Genomic DNA, 18,653 nt, shown 5'->3' on the forward strand with positions numbered 1-18,653 from the left:
AAACTTTTCCCTTGTCTTCTAGGTACTGTATTTATTCTTCTTTTGCATGTTTTGTTGAGACTGAGCCTTGCTCTGTGACCTAGGCTGGAGAGTAATGGCACAATCTTGGCTCACTGCAACCTCGCCTCCTGGGTCCAAGTGATCCTTTTGCCCCAGCTTCCTGAATGGCTGGGATTACAGGTGCATGCCACCACACCCAGCTAATTTTTGTATTTTTAGTAGAGAGACGATTTCACCATGTTGGCTGGGCTGCTCTTGAACTCCTGACCTCAAGTGATCTGCCCACCTTTGCCTCCCAAAGCACTGGGATTACAGGCATACGCCATGGTGCTCAGTCAGGTCTATTCTTTAGAACTTTCTCTAGTCGATTTTTTTTCACAGTTATATCACCAGTGGGCGTTGGGAAAACATCTTTATGGAGGCTGAATAATGTTTGCACATTGCTTTCAAATGGTAAAAAAGTAGAGTTTCAAATTAGAGTTTGACTTGAACAAAGATTTTTAGTACAAGCTCATGGTTCCTTTGGCAATAGGGTTCTCTTAAAAACTTAGCTAAACATAAAAGAAACTTAAATGCATGTTACTAAAAGACAGCAATCTTAAGAGGCTACGTGCTATATGATTCTAACTATATGGCATGCCAGAAAAGACAAAACTATAGAGACAGTAAAAAGATCAGTGGCAGAGAGAGCTGAATAGGTGGAGCAGAAGAGGATTTTTCAGGGAGTGAAAAATTCCATATAATCCTATAAAATGGTGTATATGTGTTATTATATATTTGTCCAATCTCATAGAATATGAAACACAGTACTGAACTCTAATATAAACGATGGACTTTGGGTGATAATAGTATTTGAATATATGTAGGTTCGTCAATTGTACACATTTATCACTATGGTGAATGATGTTGATAATGGGGGAAATATGCATGCAGGGGGTAGGGTGTATATGGGATATCATTGTACTTTCCTTTCAATTTTGCTGTGAGCCTAAAAATTCCATTAAAAATAATAAAGTTAAAAAGAGATGACACAATCCAGTTGGTGTTAATCTATTTCATTCTACTTCACATACAATTATGCTTCAAGTTTTTCTTAGAGCAAATTCCCAAACCCAATTCACTTATCTGCTTCCATTCTTACTTGACCACCTTGCAAGTTAATGCTGACTGTCTTGAGGATGGCTGAGACAATTAGTTTTTCTGTAAAAATAAAAGCCAAAATTTGGTAATTTTTTAAAATAAAAAATCTTATTGGAACTTTGAAAACTTCTCTGGTCTTTTTCTTTATTACTGAGATTTTGAAATTTGCTTTTTAATACCTTGGAGTGCACCCACTCCTGGACTTTCTCCATTAGCTTACGCTTATACTTGAAATAAGCCTTATGTTTTCTTTGTAGCACATTTGTCAGTGCAGCAAATGATATTCTATACACATTATAATTCTGACTCCTTCTAACTATTTGCTAGAGCTACAACTTAATAAATGTGTGATTCTGTCATCGGTTAGTTATTGGTGACTCTTTTACCAAATATTTTTCCATGGAATAACGACATTCTCCATCCCTCCAGGCTGCTGTGCTTAATTTCGCATCGTTTTACCCATAACTATAAGCTAATGTTACATATATTAAACTTTATTTTATTTCTATACCATGCATCCACCAGTACCCCCACACCACTTTTAATATCAAATACCATGTCAGTCAGGATTCCGTTAGAAAACCAGAAAGGAATTCAATTGAGAAAATCATGTAATTATACAATTCTCTATGAAATTAAAGTCAGGGAAGACTGTACATCAATCAAAAGTTTACTAGATTTTAGGGATTTCGGAAGTTACAGGAAGCACAGGAAACTGCCAGTAATGATTATAGTTACCCCCACCTCAAAATGAGTGGGTGGAAGAAAAATCTGAAAGGCCACTGTGAAATCTCACCTCTGACAAAATCCACATGTCTGGCTAGAAATAAAAATAATAATGGCTTCTGTTTCTTTTCTACCTTTCAAAACTTACACAATTGCTGCTCAGTGATGGATCTAATCCAGATCCTTACTGTCGGAATTCAGGGAAATGTAATGCCCAGATATGCAGTCCCTGAAATAAAATGGTAGGGGGCTATGGTTCTAAGTTGCTTAAAGTCTGTGTTTCAGCTACCAACACATTCTGAAATCTTGTACTCATTTTCAAGGTCCTCTGAGTTCCAGCTCTGCGCACACACATTCACTGTGTCCCTACTTTACTGAGCCTCAGCCATTCTAGATTTCTTAACTGAAACATACCAGGCTCTCCCTCAGATAGAGACTTTTACATATTGTTTTCTTCCTGGAATACTCTCTCTCATTCACTCTCCCATTATTTGACTAATACCTACTCATTCTTCAAATCTCACATGAAGTATCAACTCCCCAGTGTCTCTTTTGGAATCCCTAATACAGCTTAAATCACATTGTTACATGTTTCTACTGCACCATGTTCCTTAAATACCTTAGTTTTTAATGTACATCAAAGTTGGTAAATTATTTAGCATCAGTTCCCACACTCAATTTTTATCGCCATTAAGTTATAGAGCATATTTAACTTAACTACTACCATGTCCTTAGCAGCATTTCTAGTATAACTCAACCAATTTCAAATTTATTTAACTTTATGTTACAGGAGGATATTATTAAAATATTTTCAAATGCTGTGCTTAAATTCATATTATATCCCTTTCATCTCTGAAAAGGAGAAAGTAAAGTTAGTGTAACATGACTTTTAAGTAATTACTGTTTTTTGAAAAAAAATCAATGTAGAATCAATTACATAAATAATAACATTTTGGTACTTTGGTAAAAGTTATCTAGCAACAGAATGAACAGATGAGTCACATTAAATAGCCTTTATCAAATGTATGTTATGATAAGTGTATCTACTCATTGCTGTAGAAAAGGCAAAGATTAGGAAATCTTCTTTCTTCAAAGAATTAAAATTTATTTTATGAATGCAGGGAAGTAGAGGTACAAAGAAGGAAATAGCATCAACAACTACAAAATTACACAAAATCAGGTAATGTCATTTTGCCCAGATATGATTTGTAACTGATTTAAGAGACGTTTGTCAATTGTGTGATATTGGAATCCACATGTTTTGCATGAACTTTTTTTTGTGGAACAGGAAGTATCTTTCACTTAATGGGGGTGGGGGGGAGGGAGGCACAACTCACCTAACTAAAAGCGTCCACCTTTAGTTAGCAAAACAAATAAAGATTAGGAATTCAGAACTTCTAAACTGACAGCAGAACAGTTCCTTTCAAAAGCTCATTTGAGACTTTTTTTTTTTTTTGAGACAGGCTGTCATTTGGTTAGGTTGATTACTTCTTTCTCCAGATTCTCTAAGCTTAATCTGTTTTAAATTGGGTTTTTAGGAACAATAAAAATTTAGATTTTATTATCTCTGCATCCCATAGAAAGGACTTCACTGAATTTTTTTTAATGTTAAAACTGAACCTTTTATAGTTAAACAATGTCCATGTTTCATAAGAACGTGTGAAGGCATCATCCATCCATTAAGTTCTTGAATGCTTTCAATATTAAAAAAACACATGTTAAAGTCTCCATTCAGTTTTGAGCCAAGAAAATGTTTATGTATGCAGGCAACCTTGGGAGAAACACATTTTTCCTTTTTGCCTTGGCTGCCAAGATGAACACAGATAAATTCAGTGTTTATCTGCAGTGATTGACTCATCACAGGTGCCTGATAACAGCAATTCTTCTGTTCCCTTAAAGTGCTTTTTTTCTGGGCAGGCCCTGGAAAGAATGTTTAACAGAGTTGCTTTATACTGTGTTGAAACTGATTCAAATTTTTTTTAAAAAAGCCAAAAAAAAAAAAAGCACTAAGTATAAATACAAAATAATCAAATAAACATAATAATTACATAAACCGGATCTCCAATGAATAACCCATTATCAGTAAAGGCTTACCTTAATTTTTTTAAAATGAAGGCAGTTACTTCATTTTATATTTTCTTTTCATTATGACAAGAAAAAAATTCATGAGTTAATGTCTTGAATTTTTTCTTTAAGGAAAAAATATTGTTTGATTCATTCAAACTTGTTTACATATCTATTCATCTATTCAAAAGTATACTTTAAGGATTTATCATGTCTTAGTATACCATACATTGCTTTTAATAGGAAGAGTGGTATCAAATCTAGGAAAATAAAAAAAATATAACCAAAAAATAATTTGAGTGGGAATTATTACACATCACTCTTCACTTCATCAAATAGACCAAAATTTAACAGAAAAGAAAATTGTGACTCAAACAGTATGCTGGAAAATAACATATATAGTAATGGCCAGAAAGTAAACATGTAAAACTTGGGGGATTAATATATATAACTACATTCTTATGAAATAGTAACTATATTGTTTCAGACATGGATATTTCTGCAGAACTGTCTGGGGTTTTCACTTCTTATCACTAATCATAAAAGAGTACATTTAGATCCTTATAAATTTTTTTTAAATTGCAAAATCCAACAGAATCTTGATTGTTTTTAAATAATTTGATAATCAATAAAATTTATTACTTAAAATTAGAAAATTTAAAACAGTAAAAATAATTATTGAAACACTGTGTTAACATAAAAATGTCAGATAACATCTTAATTATTAGTCCTGATATTTAAAAAATGCATTAATAGGCCAGACACGGTGGCTCACACCTGCCCAGCACTTTGAGAGGCCGAGGAAGGTGGATCACTTGAGGTCAGGAGTTTGAAACCAGCCTGTCCAACATGGCGAAACCCCATCTCTAGTAAAAATAAAAAATTAGTTGGGCATGGTGGTGCATGCCTGTAATTCCAGCCACTCAGGAGGCTGAGGCAGGAGAATCGCTTGAACCTGGGAGGTGGAGGTTGTAGTGAGCCAAGATCATGCCACTGCACTCCAGCCTGGGCAACAAGAGCAAAACTCCATCTCAAAAAAAAAATGCATTAATATAGAATATAATGTGACATTTTTGACAGTTTTTACTTGTCTTTTTTTACTTTGCTTACCTATTTTGGAATAACAGCATAGTGTAATAAACCAGATTAATAAATTATATTCTGCTCTTTCTTCAAGTAGAAGAGTAATAAAAAGAGAAATATTTTCTCAATATCTTCTTTTTATATGAATGCTATGCAAATTGAGTTATCTTAATATATATATCAATAAAGACTATGTATGCCTTGTTTATTGAAGTAAGAGCAAAGAATAAGGAATAACAGCTCCGATCATTTTAAGAGAAAGAACTTTCCTGTTGCTAATTCCCATTAGCTAACATTTATCTTACTTCTGAGTTAGATCTTGTTAATGTAAATCCATTCTTCTGCAGTCTAACATTTGAAAGCCTATGTGTTACCAGAGGAAATGTTGAATGACCAATGCAGAGTGAATGTCACTCAGCATTTTTATATAGCCTAGTTTCTACTATGTTTACTTGAAATATATTTTTCAGCCATGAAGACATTAGTGTAAGGAAAGATACATCATCTGTATTAGTCTGTTTTCATACTGCTATAAAGAACTGTCCAAGACTGGGTAATTTACAAAGGAAAGAGGTTTAATTGATGCAATTTAGCTTGGCCTGGGAGGCCTCAGGAAACTTAAAATCATGAAAGAAGGTGAAGAGGAAGCAAGGCACTTTCTTCACAAGGCAACAGAAGGAGAAGTGCCGAGTAAAGTGGGAGAGATCCTTATAAAACCATCAGATCTCTTGAGAACTCACTAATGAGAAAACAGCATGGGGAAAACAAACCCCATGATTCAGTTACCTTCACCTGGTCTCTCCCTTGACACATGGGGATTACAGGGATTATTGGTATTTCAAGTCAAGATGAGATTTGGGTGGGGACACAAAGCCTAATATCATTCTGCCCTTCGTCCCTCCAAAATCTCATGTCTCATTCACATTTCAAAGCTAAGGAAGAAAAATTACATGCTTCATTAATTGATGCATAGAATATTTTATAAAATCTTCTAGAACAATAGGAATAGAGGGAAACTTCTTCAATATGATAACAACATCTACAAACAGCATCAAGTTAACACTAGATTTAATTAGGTAAGACTGAATGCTTTATTTGTATGATTAGAAACAACACAAGGGCTTACTTTCTTATAATTCTTTTTTTTTTTTTTGAGATGGAGTCTTACTCTGTTGACAGGCTGGAGTGCAGCGGCACAACCTCGGCTCACTGCAACCTCCGCCTGGGTTCAAGTGATTCTTCAGCCTCAGCATCCCGAGTAGCTGGGACCACAGGCCCGTGCCACCACGCCTGGCTAATTTTTGTATTTTTAGTAGAGATGGGGTTTCACCATGGCTGGGATGGTCTCGATTTCTTGACCTCGTGATCCACCCACCTTGGCCTCCCAAAGTGCTGGGATTACAGGTGTGAGCCACCACACCTGGCCTACTTTCTTATAATTCTTACACAACAGAACAGCATGCTATAAGTTCTAGCAAGTGTAATAAGGCAGGAAAAACAATATAAGCATACAAATTGGAAAGGAAGAAATAAAAATGTTCCTATTCATATTTTCAATGAAAATAATGGTCTACATAGAAAATACCAAAGAATCTACAAACACATTCTTAGTACTAATAAGTAAAATTTCCTCAAGGTCACAACCATGACTGTACAGACACCAAAATTAAAATCTAGGGTCCTTTAAAATCATAAAAAAAGAAACGCTTAGATGTTAATTTAACAAAACATGTTCAGAACTTGTAAATTGAAATTAAAAAATTCTGATCAAAGAAATCAAATATCTAAATAAATGGAGAGACATACTGTGCACGTAATTGGAAAACTCAATATGTAAAATATATAAATTATTCCAAATTTGATATAAAGGTTTAATGAAATTGCTATTAAAATCCTAGCAAGAGTATAAATATATATAAATATGCATATATATGAGATTTATCTTTTATACATGAAATACATATACATACACACATATAAATATGTATATATTTTGCATATATATATAGAGAGAGATATGGAGAGATATGTCTATCTGTCTATAAATAGGTGGGTCGATGGATAGATAGATTTATCCAAAAATGTATGTGGAAACAAAGGAATTCTAACAGCTATAAAAACGTGGGCTCTGTGACTCCTGTCTGTAATCCTTGTGCTTCAGGAAGCTGAAGAGGAAAGATTGCTTGAGGTCAGGAGTTTGAGATCAGCCTGGGCAACACAGGCCCTACCTCTACAAAAAATTAAAATGTTAACCAGGTGCAGTGGCATGTGCCTGTAGTCTCAGTGATTTGGGAGGCTCAGTCAGGAAGATGATTTGAAGGGCCCAGGAATTCCAAGCTGCACTAAGCCATTGCACTGCAGCCTGAGTGAAAGAGCAAGACATTGTATCAATAATAGTAATAATAATAATACCAACTAGAATAATTTTATAAACAAATAAAATGGAGGGACCAGTCTACCTGAAACCAAGACATTATATAGCTACAGCAATCAAGAGTGTATAGTTTTGGAGGAGGGATAAACACAAAGGTCAATGGAACAGAATAGAATACCAAGTAGACCCACAGAAATATATCCAATGAATTCTGGAGAAAGGTGTAATAGTAATTTAATAGTGAAAACATACCATTTCAACAATAATGTTGCAATAATGGAATATTCACAGGCACACAATAAATAAATGAGCTTCAGCTTAATTATCTCAAGTTATACAAAAATTAATGTAAAAATGAACCATGAAATTAATTGTAATACCTAAAATTATAAAATTTTTAGTGAAACACATAAGAGAAACCTTTCAGATCTAGAATTAGGCAAAGTGTTCTCAGACTTGATTCCAAAAGTAAAATCAGTAGACAGAAAAATTGATAAACTACACAAAATCAAAATTAAAAACTATTTATGAAAAGCATTGGTAAAAGTATGAATACTACAGATAGTGAGAAAATATCTGCAAGCAACATATCTTATGAATGACTACTATTAGGATATATATAAAGAAATTTCAAAGGTCATCATAAAATTTCTATTAGAAAATGGGCAAAAAACATTTAGAAACATTTTACTGAAGAGGATGTCAAATGACAAATGAGTACATAAAAAGATCTTCCTCATTGCTAGCCATTAATGGCTAAATTAAAACCACAGTGATATATTACTATATACCTGTCATAACAGCTAAAATAAAAATGTGCGACAATAACATCAATTGCTGGTGAGGATGTATATAAAATAATCACTCATACATTGATGCTGGTTCTGTTAAATGTTACAGCTACTTTGGAAAACATTTAGGCATGTTCTTTAAAACCTAAAAATGCAACTATCATTCAATGTGGCAAATACATTCCCAGCAAAATTAAAACTTAGGTTCACATACACAAAAATCTATACATTAATGTTGATGGCAACATTATTTATAATAGCCCAAAACTGTAAATTCAAATGTCCTTAAATGAGCAAATGGCTAAAGGTACTGTGTTATCGATCCATAGCATGGATTACTCCTCTGTAAAAAAAAGGAACAAACTGTTGATACATGTAATAATAACCAGATGACTCTCTAGAGATTTACATTGGGTGAATAAAATCAATCTCCAAAAGTCACATACGGTATGATTCCGTTTACCTAACATTCTTGAAATGACAAAATTGTAGAAGTGAAGAACAAATTCATAGTTATTAGAGTTTAAGAAGGAGGTGAGAGTGGGAGGCAAGTAAGCGGGTGTGTCCATAAAAGGACAGCATGAGGAATTCTGCTGACCAGGAGAGAATGGAAAACAGTAGGAGGAATGGAGAAATTCAAAAGAGAAATAGAGTAAGTAGAAAGAATCAGATAGAAAATGCAACAGTTAATGAAATGTAATATCTGAAATTAAGAATTCATTAGATGTCTTTAAGAGGAGATTAGACATTGCCGAAAAGTATACTAACAAACTGGAAGTCAGGGTAATAAATAAATAACCAAAGCGAAGCACAGATAAAAAAAAGTAATTGAGAATATAGCATGTGGCATAAGGGATATGTGCAATACAGTGGAGAAGGTACAATATATGTCTAGCTGGAGGCCCAGAAAGAAAGAGGAAGAAAGAATAATAAAGAAGAAAAATCTAGAGAGATAATAACTAATATTTCCAACTGATATAAGCCATCTATGCATAGACTGAAGAAGTTCAGAAAATCTGTAAATGCATAATTTACAATAAATAAAATATAAAGTAAATGTTATTAGCCACATCGTAGTGAAACTGCTGAAGAAAAAAATCTTTGAAATAGCTTCTTCAAAAACAACAGTGAGTCTTTTAACTGATGGATGACAGAGATGTGGAAGACAGAAGAAAATGAAATGGCAGATTTGGAGCAGTGAAAGGTTGATTTCTATGCCTATTGAAAATATCCTCTAAAGATGGAAGCAAATACATGCTGTTTCAGATGAGGTACATCTGACTGAGATAAAGTATCATTGGTGAACTTGCAAAAATCAAATTCTGAGTTGTCAAAGTGTAAATAATGATATAAATACTGTAAGTTATAGTCTCTGGAAAATTTGAAAGTAGAAACTCATTTTGCTCTGAAAATTACAACATCTGCCTTAATTGCTTTTGACTGTGGTTTTGAGTGCTTGTTTGTTTACATTAAAAAGTTAAGTAAAAATATAAACTTACTTTATTTATAATATGAATATAAAATTAAAACTACATGCAAATCAAATAAATTATGCATAATGAGAAACAAGAAGTTTGTTTACGCAAAGCTGCTATTTCTATATCTCTCATAGCATTTGTCCTTTTAACCACAAAAATCTATTACCAAACTATGAAAGCCTTGACAATTTGCAACTATGCCTAGAGATGAGTAAGCAATAAATGTTTTCTGAATATATTTTTTGAAAAGTGAACAAGGATAATTCATTAATACAGTTCTAATTAATACTATATAATCTGTTCATCAAACTGAAAATAGATGCAAATGCACAAATATCACAAACATTTAGAAGTGTCAGAAGATTTGCGTGAAAAGTGAATTGAAAATCAACCAGGGCTTAGTCTAGTGGCATTTAGCATTCCTATCACCCATAAACGACTGCTATATGTGACATAATTATCATCAGTATTTACCTTGGAAACAGTTAATCCATTACTTATTATGTATTTGGAATTGAGTCAAGGGAAATATCAGATAGAAAAAGACGTTCTGTGGTGATTTGCAGTCTTTGTAAGTAACTCATGCTTGTAAACCCAGCTGTATGATTGCCTCCATTTAATCTGTCTTTTTCATTTTTAAAAAGCCACCAGTTATCTTGAAAATAAAATAAAATAAGCCTTTTTTTTCAAACATGGAAAATTGTATCTTCATGTAACGGTAACATAATGCACTGATGCTGATAACAAAGTGGAATAAAGAAAAATTAAAGACATTTAGAGCCTGGCTCTTACAAGATGCATTCACGTTCCTTTATCTGACTTTATATAAATGAACACAAAAGAAATAATACACTCTGAAAGGCAAGAAAAGAATACAGCAGGAGGGCTGAGATAGGAAAAAATGTGGAAGGAAGATGGTGATGCTGGACCAAAGACAGGAAAGTCATAAGCTGGCAAGAGCAATCAGAACAAAATGAGCATATAAGGAAGAAACAGTGTGACTTTGGCACTAGCAGGCCATCTCAGACGCTGCATTTGGTGCTTAGGTTATGTTCAGTTAGCTGTTGTGGGTTTGCAAAATAAGAAGAACATGCAAAGTTCCCACAAGGATGGATATGGGAGAGGTGAGAAACAGATTTTCAGGCTTTTATCCCACATTTGTCCTTAAAATTCACTACATACAAATTATAAGAAAAAGGAAGAGTCTGAAATATGTTGCAGGGTACCAAATAACCATGTGTCGTGGTCATGCTTGCCAGGACCTCAGAATTGGGTCCCTCTACAAACTCCTCCCTCTGTAACACAGTATAAGGTATAGACATGCATTGTTTTCCAAAGTTATGTCTTATGGTGGAATCAAGATTTGTTTCTCACATTACAACAATCTGAATTAAGAATCAGGTCATATTTTTAGTAGTATTAAATGTACATTTTATCCCAAGAATCATTATGCTTCTTTCCTTCCTTTTATACAAATGTAAACAGACACACACACACACACAATTAAATGGCTCAAGTACTAGCAATACTATACTACAGTAGGAGCTCTTTCATGGAACTAGGCAAGAAGTAATGCATTGCAAAGAGTATCATGTGACTTCCCTACTAAAAACCTCTTTGATTCCTAGTTAGTAGCCTTAGAATAAATTCCAAATTCTTTAGCAAGGCACATAAATGCTTCACAATCTGGATCTTCCTTATGCAAACCTCCTTCCTCTTACTCTGAGGTACATACATAATAATACGTTAATAATAAAATGTTTGAAGAGCTAACATTTATGGAGTGCTTGCTACCTGCCAAGAATCTTTCTAAATAGATGTATTAACTAATTTAATTCTTAAGTCATAATAAGATGTATGTATTATTATTATTCCTATTTTAGAGATGAGTAAACTGACAGAGAGAGAAGTTGAGTACTTTGTCTCATTTTATGGCAAAGCCAGGATTCAAACCCAGGTCCTTTGAATTTCCCCAAATGTGGTGTGCCTTCTCTGGTCTATGAGGCTTGAACATGAAAATTCCCCTCTACATGGACCTAAAGCCCATCATAGGCTTACTCTTATTATGTAAAATAATCATATCTTAGTGATATGTCCTGCTTATTTTTTCTGCTCACAAGAATATAACACTGCATCGAATATGGCTTTCTCTTTTTCATCACTGCATCTGCCTATTGGTTAGAGTGAAGGCTCAGATTGAAGCTTCCCACCACATTTGAAAGATGCAGATTAGGGAAAATTCTTCAATATATTGGAGCTTCTATTTTCTTATCCACAATCTCTTGGTAATAATTTCTACTATAGTTCATAAGGTCTAGGTGAATGCTGTTTATAAATACACGTGACTGTATTTTAATTCAAGCCTAAAATAATCCCAGAGAAGAAAAGAGTGCTATCTAAAATAATGCTTGTTTTATGCTTGAAGCTAAATAAATGTTTTAAATGCATGAAGGATACTCATATTGATTACCTACGCTGCTCACACATACTGTTAGATTATTAGTAGGTCTCCATGAGAACTACTGACAAAATTAATAAATGATTGTGTCAACTGAGTGGGCAGGTCACTTGCAAGTGTGATGTGACTAGGAATGAACTAAAGTCACAAATTATAATTTCTGTTGCTTTTTAATGATGCTTAGAATTTTCATCATTTGATTAATTACTTTAAGTTAAAGACCGTTTCCAAAGATAACTCACTTGGGGATACTGGATCAATCTTTTAGCGTTCATTATTTCATCATTTTAGTTCTTTCTCTGTCTCCATCCCTCTGCTCCCCCAGCCTCCTCACTTTTACTGCTCAAGTTGGAAACACCTTTCTGTGTTAGGTTAAAATACAAGTATTCCCTGAACAGTATATATATTTGTGTGTGTGTGTATGTGTGTGTATTTTTTTCCTGTTTCCAGCTTTAAGAATTACAGAATTATTTAAACACAATGGTGGATTAAATGTCTTCTTATCTCACATCTATTGGGAGGTAGTACATTCTTACAGAGGTGGGCTGTTTCATGAAATGAAAGGCCTGATCATAAGGCATTTTCAAGGCCTGTAGATCCAGGATGGGGCATGTTGGAAGCACTGGATTGACAGAGGAAAAGATAATGCATGTGAGACATTAAAATAAAACAGAATGCCTATATTAGAGGTGGGCCAAATACTCCTATTGGTATCAGAAAGTGCCCAAATTAAAACTCCTCACCAGATGCGCTAGATGCAGATTTGGGAGAAATTCCTCAATAAACTGGAGCTTACATTCTTCTACCCACAACCACTGTGTAATGATTTTAAGTATAGTTCATAAGGTCTGGGTGAATGCTGTTTATAAATATAGATGATTGTGTAAGTCAAGCCTAAAATAACCCCAGAGAAAGAGAAAAAAGTGTTATCTAAAAATTTAAACCATGATGTGGGGACTGAGGCTGTGCAGGGACAGTGAATGTGAAATATCTTACTAAGGGACAATCATCTGATGAGGGGGATTCTGGATTGCAGAGAAGATGAGTGGGGAACCTATCAAGAAAGATGGGGCAGAGCAATACTACCATGACGTTCAACAGATGGCTTAGTTCATCAGGTCCTGACATAGTTATTTGATTTTCCATACTGCATCTAAATGAGGATATCAAATACTAACTAAGCTACTTAAAAAAAAAAAAGGACTTCACAGACTCTCTCTGCCTCAGAATTTCAGCAGGAGCCCACTTACAGTTCCCTTCTTTGCCCTTGAACCCCCTGGAGCTGCAATGGCTGATTAAACAGCCATGGTAGTCTCCATCCTTCCAGCCAAGAATCAGCTAACCTATGCATTTTCGGTTCATCCTAATCTGAGCCTATTTATCACTAGCCATATTCACGGACTTGCCATTTTCAAACATGCCATGGTCTTCCATCTCTCCGTATTGTTTTATAAATGTCACCATCTCCCTAAAATGTCCTCTCTTTCCTGGTCTATTTGTTTAATACTTCTGTCTTACAAAGTTTTACCTTTAAAGTCATTTTCCCTTTGAAGTCCATTTTTATATTTTCCATATAGTAGACTTGCCTACTCCCCTTTTCAAGCTCCTTCAAAAGTAAATATCTTGTTCTTTGATTTAAACACATATAACACCTCATTGTATTTATTTATGCATAAGTCAAAGTCCCCTCTCTGCAATATACTTTAAACAACTTGAGGAGTTTAAAAACATTTAGCAAATAATGGGAAATTAAAGAAATATTTGACTTAATAATGAATAAATTAATCATATAACAATATTTTCTGCCTTTACAATTTTTTCTTATATGAGCTTGCAGTCAGAACATCTAGTATATACAAAGGACTCAATATTTCATAGAATGTGGAAAAAAAGCTTCTACTAAGAAACAATGAAGAAACTTTAGGTATATTTCCTTTTACAGCAATTAGTTGAGGATCAATTATTTCTGGTATCTGGGAATTATTTAAGCTCTGAAAACATAAACAATGTCATCAATAGAATGAGTGTAACTAACAGCTTATATATTAATGGAAATGATGGAAAATAAATAATGTTACTCTATATTACTCTGAATTTCTTTTCCCAAGATGACAAGTTTTCTTTGTGTGCTCTTTTTTTTTTAATTGGGATTTTCCCTGGCTAATATTTGGAAAAATAAACAAACACTACAGACTCAGAATGTAAAAACGTAACTCATTCAGAAAAAGTGCATTGCACAGGGAAAAGAGAAGGTGACAAGACCATAGTTTAACACATCATAATGTCAGCCTGTCTTTATTCCTTGGGTTGAACCAAAATCCATTCTGAGTTTTGCTTTGTTGTCAGAGAAGGAAGAGCTGTCTGGGGACACTGAGGCAGGGTATGTTAGATCTGATGCACAAACAGAAGAAGGAAAGAAAACCGTAAATTCTTAGGCTACTTCAAGAGTACGGATAATATTCATCTGAAAGGGAACAAAATGTCTTTCTGGTAAAAAATAATTGAGATCAATAAAAAGCTTACAGGATTTGTCCAGGATGATAAGTAAGATTCACAAGGAGGTAAGCGTTTGACATGGGTGGGAAGCTGAGCAGGGAGTAGAAAGGTGGGTGAGTATTTAAAACATTAACTGTTCTTTCAGTTGAGATGTTAAACTTTTATAATATTTGGCATTAAATCCTATCAATTGTGTAAAGGCTAATTTCCTTGTCACGGAATCTAAGAGAAAAATATATATCCAGTAGTGCCACAGTCAAAGGAAAACATTTATTTTCTTGTCTTTTGAGAAAAATTTAGGTTCAGGACTAATAATGCACTCACATAATTTCAAATTAGATTGGGACAAGGCCCTATCATAGAAGATTTCATGACGAGTTATTTAAGCCTGATTTTATAGTGGTAAATTTTCCAGAAAGTTATGTTTATTTTCTCTTTTGTGATTTTCTACACATAGTAATCATTCATTTATTCATGTGGGTTTTAGTGTTATTTTCATGAGTATTAAAATAAAGCACATCAAAATTTGGTAGGTGCTATTTGGGTAAAATACATTCTCGTTTTCCATTCTTATTATTTTACTTGGTTTATTTACTTTTTAGAATGTACAGAGCATTTTCATAATATAGGGAAGTATGTTGCTATTTCTGTGTGATTTTAATAATATTTTAAATTTTGATTTTTCCTTGTTCTTATCCAAGGACTGTGAGAAGGTTACCTCTGCTTCTGTTTTTTTTTTTTTTCTCCTCTTTTTCTCTTATAGCTCATTTATCCATCTGGAGTTGAGTTTTTTTCTAACCAATCAACCTCATGCAATTTAAAAATAATTATTTCTTTGCCTACCTTTTTGAAAAAAAAACACTTGGATAAATATTAGATTGAATTATTATTATTAAATACAATAAATGAGTATAAGGTATGTGTCTTGTCTTGCTCGGTCACCATATGATTATAAGGATTAGCTTTATCCACCTGGCTTTGATAAGATGAACATGTAGCAGGAAACTACTCCTTATTCTCTCTGAGTAGGGCTTCATCAGATTTTTTGTCTATCTAAGAACAAATGGATTATGAAATCAAATGAAATCTCAATCACTTCTTTACTTAGAATAGATAATCATTCCAAGGCAATAGTGTGCATGACTGTGGCGGTGGTTGTGATACTGGTTTGTGATCCAGGTAAATCATTCCCCAGTTCAGACTGGAATAGCATCTCATGCCCTAGAATTTTAGGGGTGCTCTGTGTGTTTTCAACAAGTCTCACGCACACCAACTCTGATCTAGAACTCTCTTTGTTCCTCAATTTCTGCAGCTCAGTGCCCCTTTGGTTCCTACTTTTTCTTTTTCTGGGATTTCCCATTCTTTTCTATAATAATGGTCAACTCCCAGTTCCTGACGGGGTTGAAGTGACAGTTTTATTACTTTTTCTTTCACCTCCTGATTCTGCAAAGGGAAGAAATGAGCCCTGGTTTAAGGGGTGCAGATCCACTGGTGAGGAGTGAAGAAGCAGGATCTTTTATCCACAGGACAGTAGAGTGGGTTCCTTCTTGGACTGGTCTGCTAGGACCGCCACAATAAAATACCACAGACTGAGTGGCTTAAACAGCAGAAATTCATTTCTCAGAGTTCCAGAGGTTGGAAGTCTAAGATCAGGCAGCCTTAGTGTGTCTGGTTTTCCCAAAGCCTCTAGCCTTGACTTTTAGGTGACTGTATTTTCACTGTGTCCTCACATGGCTATTTTTCCATGCACATCTCTCCCTAGCCCCCTGGCTTCTCTTATTCTAAGGATATCAGACTTATTGGATTAGGGCCCTACTTTTGTGACCTCATTTAATCTTAATAATCTCTTTAAAGGTTTTAACACCAAATTGGCACAATGGAGGTTAAGACTTACATGATTTGGGGCACAAGGCAAAAATCAGTCCATAACACTTCCCTTTTGGCACTTAGAATCTTCATATGTGTGTGTGTGTGTGTGTGTGTGTGTGTGTGTGTGTATGTGCATATATATGTATATATATGCGCATATATATATGTGTATATACATGCATGTACACTTTACACTTCTATGATTAGAACTTCAGAGAGTCTTTGATTCTTGTTACATTGGATTCACATTCCTGTTATTAATGTAATTTTTACTTTATAATTTCTGAATGTATATCTTTGATCTTATTAGACTTCATTTCAGTTATTCACAGGGGATTTTAATTTTCCTCACCTTCATTGTGGTGCAATACATATCCAGGGTATAATTAACTTAAAAAAATGTCCAGGGAACTAATTGTATTTTTCATATGACACCATTTTGATATTGATATAGTAAGCTTTTCTTCTTTCATTTAATATGGTACTCAGAAAGCCTGGTGTGAGTATTTACACACACAGAAAATCTTACCTTTTAGTGTTAAAACAGTTGAATACTAAAATATATTCTGCACAACTAGGATACTTTTCAAATAGATAAGAGATATATTCTAATATATTTCTTTTCCTTGAAAATACATGATAGATATCTCAAACTGGTAGTTAACCAATCAAACTCCATACACAAATTCGTTTTGTTCCTTGCATTGTTTGGGTTTTGTTTTTGTTTCTAATGGCACAGAGTACTTTGGAACAGGAATAAATTCTGCAATTTACCGTAGCAACCATTTCTTCCTTCCAGTTCTCCACATCCCTTACCTACATATAGAGACATGCTATGCTTACAGTCTCTGATTAAACAGACAGGAAATATATAATATAGAAATATTTATAGAACATCTTTTTTTTCTACTATTAGGGACTCGGAAACATCAGGGAGGACGGTTGGGGATGAGCAACTTTAGACAAAAACTAATTTTTATATATGTCTTCTGTATTTTCTAATGTGACTAGATAACAAATTATTATTTGCTTATTTTAAGTAACTATATATAAAATCATATATATATATATGACTCCAAATATTTGACCTATATGATGTATTTTATTAAATAATAAGTAATATGCTGTGCCAGAAATACAAATTTTGAAGACTTCATGTTAAAATTCATACATTATCTAAAGATTAGAAAAATGAAATGATTGTCTACATTCCCACAATCAGTATAGCAGAGTACTGATGTCCACTGTGGTCAGTCACATGTTCTTTTATTCACACAGGCCCAGCTCATCCACAACCTCAGTTTCTCACCCTTTTTATTTGTGTGATGGTCCTGGTCCCAGTAGCTTTTGCGTATGTGACTACTACTTTATGTTCTGACGTAACTTGATGACAAATGAAAAGAAGCAAATCAAACAAGTTTAAACAAAACAAATGAAGTTTATTGGCTCAAATAACTAAAAAGTCTGAGGATGAACCTATCTTAAGGCAAAAATTTGGGGACCCAAATAGTTTTGTTATGGCTCTGATTTCTTCATTAGGTTCTGCCTTTCTCTTTGACTTAATTCTCAGTTTAAACATTATTTAACCTGAATTGTTTGTATTGGTAGAAGTTTTAGAGCTAAGAAGGCAGTTCTTGCTTATATCTTCAACAAATGTCAGGGCTAAACCTTCGTTGGCTTAGACAAAGTCATGGTTTACTTTCTTAATGAAGATTGTGACTAGTGCTAGGAGTTATCCAATTAGGTTTTGGTCATGTGTCCAACCTAGATTTCACACTTCATGGAACAATATATACTGATTGGGAGCTTGGCATGCAGAGATTCAGGTCAGATAGAACTAATTGCAGATATTCCCTAATCTCTTGCTTCCCAGCATTCACATTTTTTATTCAATACAGAAAATTTTAAAACACCTGTACCTAAGTTGGTTCAGTGATATCACAAACCAACACAGACATACTTAAATTTTCCCTAGTATAATTTTACTTTATACCTCATACAACTACTATTGCCAGTTCCTCATCTAAGCCAGGTGGCTAATAAGCCATTCTTTTGCTTAGTGGTCTGGGACTCACCCCCATCATACTCAATGTATGGGGGCCAGTAAGTAGAATTTCTTCAATTATAACTTCATTTGGTCAATGCAGATGGGGAAAGAATATAAGTATTCATCT

Source organism: Callithrix jacchus, chromosome 7 (assembly GCF_049354715.1).
Source record: "Callithrix jacchus isolate 240 chromosome 7, calJac240_pri, whole genome shotgun sequence".
NCBI classification, from domain to species: domain Eukaryota; kingdom Metazoa; phylum Chordata; class Mammalia; order Primates; family Cebidae; genus Callithrix; species Callithrix jacchus.